The sequence below is a fragment of the Mya arenaria genome, chromosome 8, assembly GCF_026914265.1.
Source record: "Mya arenaria isolate MELC-2E11 chromosome 8, ASM2691426v1".
NCBI classification, from domain to species: Eukaryota; Metazoa; Mollusca; class Bivalvia; order Myida; family Myidae; genus Mya; species Mya arenaria.
The window spans coordinates 18608607-18620452 of record NC_069129.1 but is presented as its reverse complement, the minus strand read 5'-3'; the positions used below and the strand labels follow the sequence as shown (position 1 = coordinate 18620452).

General features: G+C 34.6%; 1 pseudogene; it reads left to right on the top strand.

Moving 5' to 3' along the window:
- Positions 1 to 2514: 2514 nt before the first annotated feature.
- LOC128244032 (heat shock 70 kDa protein 12B-like) lies at positions 2515 to 10554 on the top strand (annotated as a pseudogene).
- The last annotated feature ends 1292 nt before the right edge of the window (positions 10555 to 11846 follow it).

Here is an 11846-nt window from a genome sequence, read left to right as displayed (position 1 = left end):
TTATAGCAACAAGTGTGAGAGCGTGAATATTTGGAAAGGAAGATAAATGGTAAATCATTTAGTGGAATATTTAGATATAATCCGATTAAAAAAGTATAATTCGGAATCAATCGAGTCATTTTGTCTTTTTTTCTAATGCGGAGCATGTATAGGTAGGCATAAATCAAACAATACGTGACACATTCGTATGCAATTTATCATATGCATAGGTCGGGTCAGCACCTACATAATATATTTGTTAAGTATTACCCATAACGCATTGCTAAAATATTGTACTTCCGACGTTAACAATATCGAATGTGGGGCTCTCTGATTTAGCCGTAAACAGCAGTATAAATCTTTATGCCAACAACTATTATAACAAGCTCAGTAGCAATAAGTTTAATTATACACCTGGTTTAATGGCACTGGGTAAACGCCAAAGACAAAGAACATGAAAACAACAAATCACAAGCAAGAAACATGGAAAAACAGCAAAAAAAATCCACAAATAGCACAGTGCATACATACTTTATATAAAAAAACTACGTATGTAAACTGCAGTATAAGATCGATAACGGAAGACGGCATGGGGCGTGATGGGCGACTAAAGGATAACTAGTTGAAAGTAAATTCTCTGTTGCCCCACATATAGCAGTGAGTTCACAATTGCCTGAAAGCTTAAAAAATATTCCAACTTTTCGACTAAATGACGACCACAATGTTGTTTAGAAGATATGGGCCATTTGATGGGTTATAATACTTGTATTCCGATAAGCCTCCCAGCTGCATTATAGCTGCACGATATAAAATACGAGTATGGACCCAAGGGCTCGTACATGATGAAAGATAATGATATCTATTAAAGGGGTTGTTGAGCTTATGTCATTTATAGGTTAAACCCATTTGACAAGTAACAATTTGTCTACAGAATCACGAGGGAAGTGTTTAATTTAGGAGTCGTATATGTGGAAACATATAGACATCTATGCCAATTCCTCCGCATGGTACACGTGACCTTCGAGAACGTGTCTTTGCCACAAGCATCTGTTCCGTTAGAAACGTGATAAAGCACGTACATAAAACTTATGTTGTTTCCTCCCTTCTGCGAAACGTTGAGGCACATGTCACCAAATTGTAGGTGACGATTTGACCAAACTCATTTCTAAAATCTGGCACATCCAATTGAGGATACTTGACCTCTACTTCCTCATAGTGTCCCGTATGTGTTGCAGTCAATGCTGTCTCGTAATCCGTTTTGCCAGTTTTTGTTTCCATGCTCCTTACATGAAAAGCCTTTATTATTGTAACGGTTCTGAGCATAAATGCAATTGATGTAATTAACCGTGTCGTGCCGCCGCACACGGCTGCAGTGGAACAGTAACTCCGTCCGGACAAATCGGTTCGAAATATTCATCTTATCTCCCACCTATACTGTTGATAAGACACTGAAAGTCTCCCACTAGACACTTCGCGGACTAGGTGGTAAGGAGGCGGGCCTCGTCCTTTATGCGGTAGGGGACGGCAAACGGAACGCTCTACGTAATGGCGGCGTTGAAGAAGATTTCCAAGGGCGTTGGCATCGTGTGGATAATGAGATAGTGCTCCTGCGCTCTGGCCAAAACATGTGAGCTACAAGTACAATAAATCCATTAAACTCATTCAGTAAGTAAGAAACATCATAAGAAAAACTAGTGTTTGCAAAAGAACTTTGCAAAACGTCAATAAGTTAAACAAACCACCACAGCATTGCCATTCTGCACCGAAGAGACAGTCTAAAGAGTTAGTTTGTAACCGCGCGATTCTTGCGGGCGCAGTTAAAAACTACTATTTGATTGGCCGGTTAAAGTGAAATCAAAGTTAACTGTATGGATACTTAACGAGAAAACGTCATACCTTAAAGAATAGGCCAAATTGCTGACTGTGACAGTCGGTGCTTCTTTGATGTGTTAACTCGATTGGCAGCTTTGTTGCACTTGATTCGAAATTCACTTGATAGTGTTTGGAGGAGCAAAAGTCACGATCATTCAATGCTTCAAAACATTGAAAGTTTATTTGCAAATAGTAGTAAGTTTATTTCACGAAATTCTTGTACGGCAGATGTACGGAAGACATTCTATCGACTTCTTGATATGTTTTATTAAACAAATAACTTCATGTCCTAATACGTTTAAAATTTGAAACTGATATCTCAATCAATAATCAAACATTCAGATGAACAATGCATATGATAGAATATACGGTCCGGAATTTAATAATAGCTTTACCATTGTCTAAATAAGACAAGTTACTTAAAAATCACGAGATTGTGGCTTGCGGATCAATCTTCATTGTTAGTGCAGGTTGCGGTCCTCTGAGAGGTAATGAATTAATTATCAATTTATTTTAGTGTATTTGTTTGATTGATTTAAACCGTCTGTATTATTTTTCATCGAACTTGACATTCAAATGTTCAATCAAAAGCATGATTTAATTTGTCATTTGAACATCGAGATTGAATAACTTCCTTGTCTACGCAGAGAGGCGATATTTTAATGCTTGGTTGGATGTGTTTTTTTTTCATTTAAAAGGTAAGCAAGGTGCTTATTTCTAAAAGCTAATTGTGATTCAAAGGAAGAAAAAAATATGTTTATGTTTTGCATAATTAAATTTTAATAAAAATCTGTCATAATAAGTTAAAGTTCCAAATATGTTATGTGTATGTGATTTCAATGTTATGGAAATTAAATGAATTCAAAACTTTAACACTTGTAAATATTTTTAGTATTATGTATATTATTGGTAAAAGCGTATGTACATAGTTAGTTAACAGTAACACAACTACATGGCTTGTTTATCTTATTTGAACTATGTATCAATATATAGATAGAAAGTTGTTTATACAGAATAAATGAATGATTCATATGACAGTTATTCTTTTCGTGAAATCAAAAATAGTTTAAAATAATGAATAGCATGACTCGATCTTCCACAAAACCAAAAATATAATTGTGGAACTGCAAACATTTAAACTTTTGACAACTTTACGTTCGTTAATTTTCATATGAATAATCATCCACCCTCATACCTGACTGTGTTTAATTTTCTGGTTCGTAGTCCGTTTTCTCTTTGTACCGAAACCACGGCGGCCGTTCTACTTCCTCACACTTTGTTCTTTTCTACCGAACCACATCTATTTCACTTCTTAAGTACGGTTGCAGTTACCGTGGCATCCATTACATGTAACAGCTCAATAAAATGGTTTAAAACATGCTTATCTACGTCGATGTTGACATAATGTTGACATATAGGTATTATATATCGATTGCCGTAACACTCAAAACGTGCAGCGATTAAGATTTTTTGTTATGTTTCACTTTAAACCGACTGCCATTTCCGAACAGCTGTGCACAGCTGTCAGTCCAGTAAGTATAAGACCGACTCATTGCATTGATCCTTAAATGTTCGCTATCCTATGACCTTGTTTCGGTCTCATGTTAAAGTCATATGGCCAAGGTATTTCTTACAAGTCAAATATTAAAGATGCACTCTTACTCCCAAATCAGATTTACCACAATTAAAATTATTGTTTTAATTTACCGCAAAGGATGAATAAATGTCGAAAACACTGGTTTTTATGATACATCCCGAGTTTAATTTGAAAGAAAGGTGCAGAAAACATGGTTTTTCTACCTTATGACACGATAGAAGATCACGGTTAATATTTTAGCATTCACCAATCATCTAATATTTTTGCGTTTTCAGATATTAAAGGTCAGTGTTACAATCTTGTTATCAGTAAATAATATTTTCCATAAATCCATTATTTAATAAGTAGTTAAAGGTTAATCACTCAAAATTCTTGTTTGTTATAACTGTTAATGTATTGATTTTGAATAAGAGCGTCACTTTAAAGCATAGTTTTATTTCACTGACAGAGCACAAATTGTAGACCTACAATCAAATAATTGATGGATCATACATGTTGTATTTCATCAGTGCGACCTTTTGTTGCGAGTATAAATTCTTTCACAACTAAGACCTTTAGTGCGTCTGACCTTGTATTGCCCATGAAAAATTTTCTACGAATAAAATGCATGTTTTAAAGCAATCACCATTTTAGCTAAAATATAGAAGTGATTTCGATGAGCCCGGTTTTCAGTATTTTCAGTACAATATATCAACATGATTGTTTCCATATTTTTGTACATCACAAAAATAACCCACGAAACAGACTTTTGTTTATCCGTGCGAAATAGATCAAACAGTTTCTTTTAATAAGGTGTTCTTTATAAAAATAAAACACTGTGTTGTTTTTTTGCATCTCACTTCAGTTTTGTGATGTGCGTAAAATATATCTACTGAATGTAACTTTTGTAACTTGAATGAATACATATGAGATTTAAGCACTGTTAACGAAACGTATTTGGTAGTGTGCCTAATTGTTTATACCTGCGCTGTCGACCAGATTGCGTAGATAGTAAGGGTATATAGAGTATAAAAGGCATTGAAGGGTGACATTAGAACATACTCATGTTCCTGCTCAACAGAACTATTTAATAAATAAACAACAACATAGATACGTTAATTAGACATCTGTTTTAAACTTAGTTTATGGAACTAGCTACACACAGATTCAATAGCTCTTTAAAATGGTAAGATTGTTCGATTGATTTCTATCATTCACCCATGCATGCATAATCCCGAAGCTATTTTGATAATGCAGCTATTGAATAATGGCTTACAACTGAATATACAAAGTTGGTCAATTCGAGTGTGCTTTTATGTATTACGCTATATATTAGTCAAAGCACACCTTAATACCCGTTGGATGTCCTTAGATGGCATATTAAAATAACACCGTCCGTTCGTCTCTACGAATATATAGAAGTGATTTCGATGAGCCCGGTTAAAAATCATAACCAAAAAAACTTTCTAAAAGAAACACCCTCTTAACATCCCTAGGTTGACCCGGACGGCTGTCCTTGTCAAGGCTGTAACTTTGTAATGCAAGGAGCGATTTTAAAATTACTTGGCACATGTGTTCAGTACATTGAGACGACCTGTCATCTGCAAGAGACACGTCCATACCTCAAAGTCAAGGTCACTTTTACATGTTTTCCTTATGTAATGCTGCTTATATGCTTATACAGTATAGTAAGTCGTGACCAATCTGTAACTTTGTCATGCAGGAAGAGATTTAAAACAAAAAATGCTGCATGGGTTTGGTACAAAAGAACGATGTGATTCGTTCACGACATTTGACCCTATCTTAAAGTTCAAGGCCACAATTTGAGTTTAATCATTATGGAATTATTCATATATTCACATAGAGCATTTTAGAACGTGTCTTGGGTGTTATTTTATTATGCACGAGGAAGTTTTTAATGTTACTTGGCGTATGTGTTCGGAACATAAAGAAGACGTGTCGCATGCAAGACCCTTGTACCTACCTCAAAATTCAAGATCACAAAGTTAAATCATGATTTAATGCTACATATATGCACAAAGATAGAGTATACGTGTCCAGGTTTTTACTTTGTCATGCAGGATGAGGTTTTAAAATTACGCGACATATGTGTTCTGTACATAAAGGCGATATGCCGTGCCGTGCGCAAGATAAACAACCCTTCCTAAAACTTCATGGTCACTCCTCGATTTGAATGCTGTATATATGCACATATATAGAGTATAATTGATCGTGTCGGGCGGTAACTTTATCATGCACGGAGCTATTTTTAAATTACATAGCACAGGTATTCAGAATATATAAAATGGCTAGAGCAACGCCGCTTTCGTTTACTGCATCACTCCTCCAAATTTGTCGACAGCCATCATGGGTGCCGGCACATGTTTATAGTTCATGATATATCTTTCTCAATGTAGGCATTTTAGAACTGGCAAAATCTATTAAATCTGATAAAAATTCGGAAGCATTGGTCACTTACTATGACACCACTCTCTTTAAATTTATAACCATTTTAAACAGTCCTGATATAAATATAAATATGAGTTTAAATGTACTTTTGTAAACTGTTTTTTACACTGAACACAATTTCAAACTTCGGATGTCTAAGTACTCGCTGACTTCGGATGTCTAAGTACTCGCTGAAACAAACGGTAATCTGACCTTGTATTCGGTATACCTTTGATGAATTCAAAGCATGGACGACACATTTATCGTGTTACTTTCCAAAACTTGCACGTGGTGCATGTAAGTAAATTTGTTAAAACACGTGTGATCCCAATATAAATAAAATTCGATGACAAAACTTAAATGAAAGTCGGCCCCAATGAATACATATTCACATTTATTTTTTAATGCTGCAACACGATGTGCGTTTACCTGTTGACTTGTCATGGTCTCACTACTTTATTTGATATTATTTCGGCTATTAAGTAATGTAAATGCCATTGGGAAAATACATATACCAGTCTATTCCGGAATTCTGGATTGAACGTTAAACTATCTAAATCTGTAATTTAATTTATTTTGCGTCAAGGATTTTAAAAGACGCATATTGTGACGAGCTTGAAATGAAATTGTTTTTTATTCTGATAAAATTCTTTGAAGTTGTGTCGTCCATATTTTCATTTTTATAATTAAGGATGTTCATTTTTTTATAGAATAATTCAAAATCTTTTTACGGCGAAAACAAATGTACTGGGGTGTTTGTAACAAACGGACGCGGATTTTTTACTTCTTTTACACATTTAAGCTCTGGTTAACACAAATTATATCTTATCAGTAGTCGTAAAACATATTGATTTTCAAGTTCAACATATACTATAATACTCTGACAATTCGAGTGAGATTAGGTGGCGTCCATCCCAATTTGCAATGTGCGTAAAAATGGATACCCTTGCTGCCAACCAAAAGCAATTCTGACGTGCCATTCTGACATTTAGGCTCTAATCATTGCGAGACAGTCAATGGCTGCGTTCAACCTCGTTTGCAATATGCCTTGTTATTTATACCTTCGCTGCCGACCAATGACAATTCTGACATGTCATTCTGACAATTAATCTTGTTTTATTTCAGCGAGACAGACAATTGCCGCGTCCAATCAGGGTTGCAATGATGATAGTTATTAAAACCTGCGCTGCCGACTAATGGCAATTCTGACATGCCATTCTGAAATTTATTTTTGTTTAACTTCAGTTAGACAGATAATGGCGGAGTCAAACCCCGGAAGCAACCATCTGCTAGTAGCAGCTTTTGACTTTGGCACAACATATAGCGGCTATGCTTTCTCCTTCAAGAACGATCCGATGAAAATACAGACAAACCATGGTTGGAATGCCGGCACGGAGAAGCTCATTTCACTGAAAAACCCCGACATGCGTTCTTTTGAATCCACAAAAGGAATTTGCTGCCTTTGGTTATGAAGCAGAGAACAAGTATGCAGACCTAGCTGTAGACAACAAGCACAAAGAATGGATGCTTTTCAGGAGATTCAAAATGCTTCTTCACAACAACATGGTATTGCAATCATCTTTTTTATAAAATACAAATAGCTTACTTTTTTTTGTTTGAAAATGCAGAACATTCTAAAAAAATAATCGAGGAACAATCTGATGTTTAAGCCTCTCTATCAAAATGCATCAGATTCAAAGCTAAATATATCAAATATATACTACCAGAAAGGCTTTATCTAGGCAGAACAACAATATAAAACACAATATATGTAGGATTTATATGTTCTTGGTTTTGATTTTAAAAAGAAACCTTTCTTTAGGGATTAAACCGATCTGCTACTGTCGAGGATATTCAAGGAAAGAAGATGCCAGCGATGACTATTTTCTCCATGTCATTGCGTTATCTAAGAGAGCACCTTGTTGAAGCTCTAATAAAACAAATTGATGATATACAGGAAAGGGATATTGTGTACGTGATAACCGTTCCAGCTATCTGGAGCGATGCTGCTAAACAGTTCATGCGCGAAGCCGCTATTCAAGTATGCGTAACAAATTTGTTAGTTTACATATAGGTTTGGAGCAGTAACAGTTTTACAGTTTATTAAAGTATCCCACACTTTTTACATTTATAATTAAACATAAGATTACAAAATAAAATAAGTTTGAATATTTAAAAACATTTTTTTCAAAGACATTTTAAACTTTAAAGATGCACTCTTTCTCACAAAAGATTTTCCACAATAAATAATATTGTTTTAATATTCCAAAAAGGATGAATAAATGTCCGAAACAATGGTTCTTATAAAAGAAACCGAGTTTAATTTAAAAAAAAAATGAACATAAAACAAAGTATTTCTACCTTATGAGACTATAGTAGACCACAATAAATCTTTTAGCATTCACCAATTATTTAACTCTTTTCCGCTTTCTGCTATTAAATACATGGTTACAATCAGTAATTAATATGTTCGATAAATACATTATTTTTTAAGTAGTTAAAGGTTTATCAGTCAAAATTGATGTTTGTTATACATGTGTATGTATAGATTTTGAATAATAGTGCCACTTTAACTGACATGCCTTATTTAAGTCATGTTACACAATACATACAAATTGTATCACTTAACAAAGACAGCATTAGAATTGATTGATTATACAGAATAGTTTGTGTCACAGGCAGGGTTTGAAACAGATCGGATCAAGCTTGCCCTTGAACCTGAGGCGGCGTCAATCTGGTGTCAAGTGATTAACACGAGTATCAAGTCTGACCTTGGCAAGACTGGCAGTCAGTATATGGTGGTAGACCTTGGAGGCAAGTTTATCGGTTTCAATTTTATTTTTTCACGATTTCGCAAGTTTAATCGCATTTTATAATGCTTATGACTTTGTTGATGTCGTATTTTCATATATGATTTGTTACGACTAGTTTGTGGCGTCGTTTGTCCTTTTGAATATTAATATATTCATCAAGACGTGTTCTGATAACTAGATATCATCTGTATGCTTTTTTGTCCAGGTGGGACAGCAGACATTTCTGTTCATGAGAAGAATATTGATGGTACTCTTAAAGAAATACATCGAGCAAGCGGTGGACCTTGGGGAGGAACATCTGTAGACCACAACTTCATCAAATGGCTAACTAAACTTTTCGGAGAAGAAGCAATGTCGAGGTTTCAGAACGAAGAAACGGCTGATTACTTCGATATTCTTCGCGAGTTTGAATTGAAGAAACGTACCATTACACCAGACACGGAAGGTCTCGTTACTTTTCGTGTTTCCGTGGCTTTAAAAGAAATTCATGACAAAGTTAGTGGGATGAAAATTAACGACATGCTTGCAGCAATGAAACTAGAAGATGACATGTCTTTTCAGCGAGACAAACTTCGTGTTTCCGCAGACATCGTCAGATCGTGGTTTTCCGAATCCATTGGACAAACAGTGCAACATATTATAAACCTTTTGAAAGAAACAAGAATGGAAAAACTGACAACGGTTATATTAGTCGGTGGTTATGGTGAGTGCCAAATGGTTCACAAAGCCGTTTAAAATGCGATTGCTAGTAAGAAAGTCATAGTTCCAGACGAATGCGGACTGGCAGTTTTGAAAGGGGCCGTACGGTTTGGTCATCTTCCCAACCTGATAACATCTAGAGTTGTAAAACACACATATGGGTTCCAAGTAAGAACAGTGTTTGAAAAAGATGTGCATCCCCTTGAAAAAATGGTTTTTGCTGATGGCAAGGAAAAAATAGAAAACGTTTTTAGAAAGGTTGTTGAAATTGACAAAGAAATTTTAATTGGTAAGCCTATTACCGCACCTGGTCGACAATTTCTAAGAATGGTTGGAAATTCAACATTAAACATCTTTATATCTTCCGATCGAAACCCTGCCTTGGTGACGGATAAAAGTTGTATGCGGTTAGGAGGACTAGATCTGGGACAAGCGAAAAGTGAACGTGCAGAAGATAATGCAGTTATCGTAGATTTTTTGTTTGGTGAAACTGAATTAGAAGTGAGAGTAAGAACGAAATTTGACGGTTGTGAAAAGAAATGTGTTGTTGACTGCTTGTAACGTTGTCAATTGTAAAATACAGCTACACTCTACGATATGCATGCTTATCTGCAAGGTTTATAGGCTGTACCTTGTTTATTAAGTTGACCTGTTCTTTTAATAAACACTACACAAGAATGTTCCGTTTAGAGTACAATTGGTGTCGGAGACCGCTACATCACGATATAAAACGCCGTTTTATGCACAATACAGCCAGCTTGAGGCGGCAATGACAAACGTTATACCCCTTACAAGAGGAATATATTACTTTTTGAACCAAGCCGTTTGATACAATCAAGTTAAAATAATGTGCGTCAGAGTTATGAAAATAAAGTCATGTTTACTAGCCTCCATAAATTCACTGGAGTGTTTAACTAGAACAAAAAAAACCAACAACATTAATATGTTAATGCATTGAATGTCCAGTACTTGTCTGTAATAGAGATGTGCAAACATGGCAAAAATATTTAAGTGGAAATACGAAATTGATGTATTGTATTTTCTTATAAAAATGAACATTTGTTCCGTACCAAGGGATTTCAAAAAAAATATGAAACTGGCTGAACAGATATTGGCATTGAATCACTTGAAAACTATCGAACCTTTGAACCTACACACTAAACAATATATGTCAGATAATTCCATTTGTATCGTTTTAAAACATAACTTATATGTGTCTGATACAAAATCTGATTAAGAACACTACAACGACTTTATTTGGTGAATAATTCACAAAATGATAGATTGATTACTGATTAGAACGGCTGTTGATTATTATATTTACATGTTTTGAATTATACTCCTTTAATTGCTTTTTAGTACATTACTCATTCATTTTTATTCTTCTTATATATGGATTTGGTAGAAAGGTAGTTGTCACAATTACATATTTCAAATGTTAGTTTTTTTTATCCAAACATACCAGTTTTGATATGTTTTATTTTTTTTACTTTTAACAGGAATATATAGAGGATATTTGTTTATTTCAGTGTAAGATCGTATTTTATTTCACGAGTGTCATAGAAAAACATATTTTCACGAGTGGCCAAGCCACGAGTGAAAATGTAGTTGTTTTATGATCACGAGTGAAATAAAATACGATCTTACACTGAAATAAACAAATTTTCTGTTTCTTTTATGCTTATTTTCGGAGTTTTATTTTTTTAAATTTATTTCTGAATTACCCCCTTTTTTGAAAAGGGTGGGCTTTACGCCGCTACCCGTGGCGCATCCCTCATGCATTATTATAGCTGTCAACTTTTCTACTTTCGGTTTGCTGAGAAATAGTTCTCTGCTGTTCATTCTTATAGCTTAATATTCGCTCGTTTTTTATTGCAAAGCTTTATGAACAGTAAACAATGAAGTATTATTAGTGCACATATGTTCCAAAAAATAATGAAAACACTTTTTATTTTAAGATGGGCATGAATTCATAACCAAATTACTACGCCGCTATTTAAAGAATGAAAATTTGGAAGGTCAAATGTGTTAGCAAAACAAATGTGGATACTCATTGGATTTTAACCATTCTTCTTAGTTTAAAACTGCATGTGCGCGTGTTTTTATAGTAAGTTAATATTCAATCATCTTACTGTCAGAGACCAGTCTGTTTCGCTTTAAAATGTTTGTTTTCCAGATAAAGAGTTAATGCCACGCTAGTTTGTTGACACATTTTGAGGCGTGGGTGGGGTAAAAAATATCGGATCTATCTGTAAATTGTTGTGTGAATTCTCCAGGAAGCTCATTTTACGTACTACAACGGTTAACAGTTCAACATACATTTGAACGATGATATAAAATTTTATTTATGTTCGAAAAGTTGTTTTTGTCTGTAATTTGTTTGGTATGAAAGCAAATGTTCGAACATTAAGCTTCAAAGATCAGTAAAATGTTTGATAAACGGGATAACCGGTAATAAA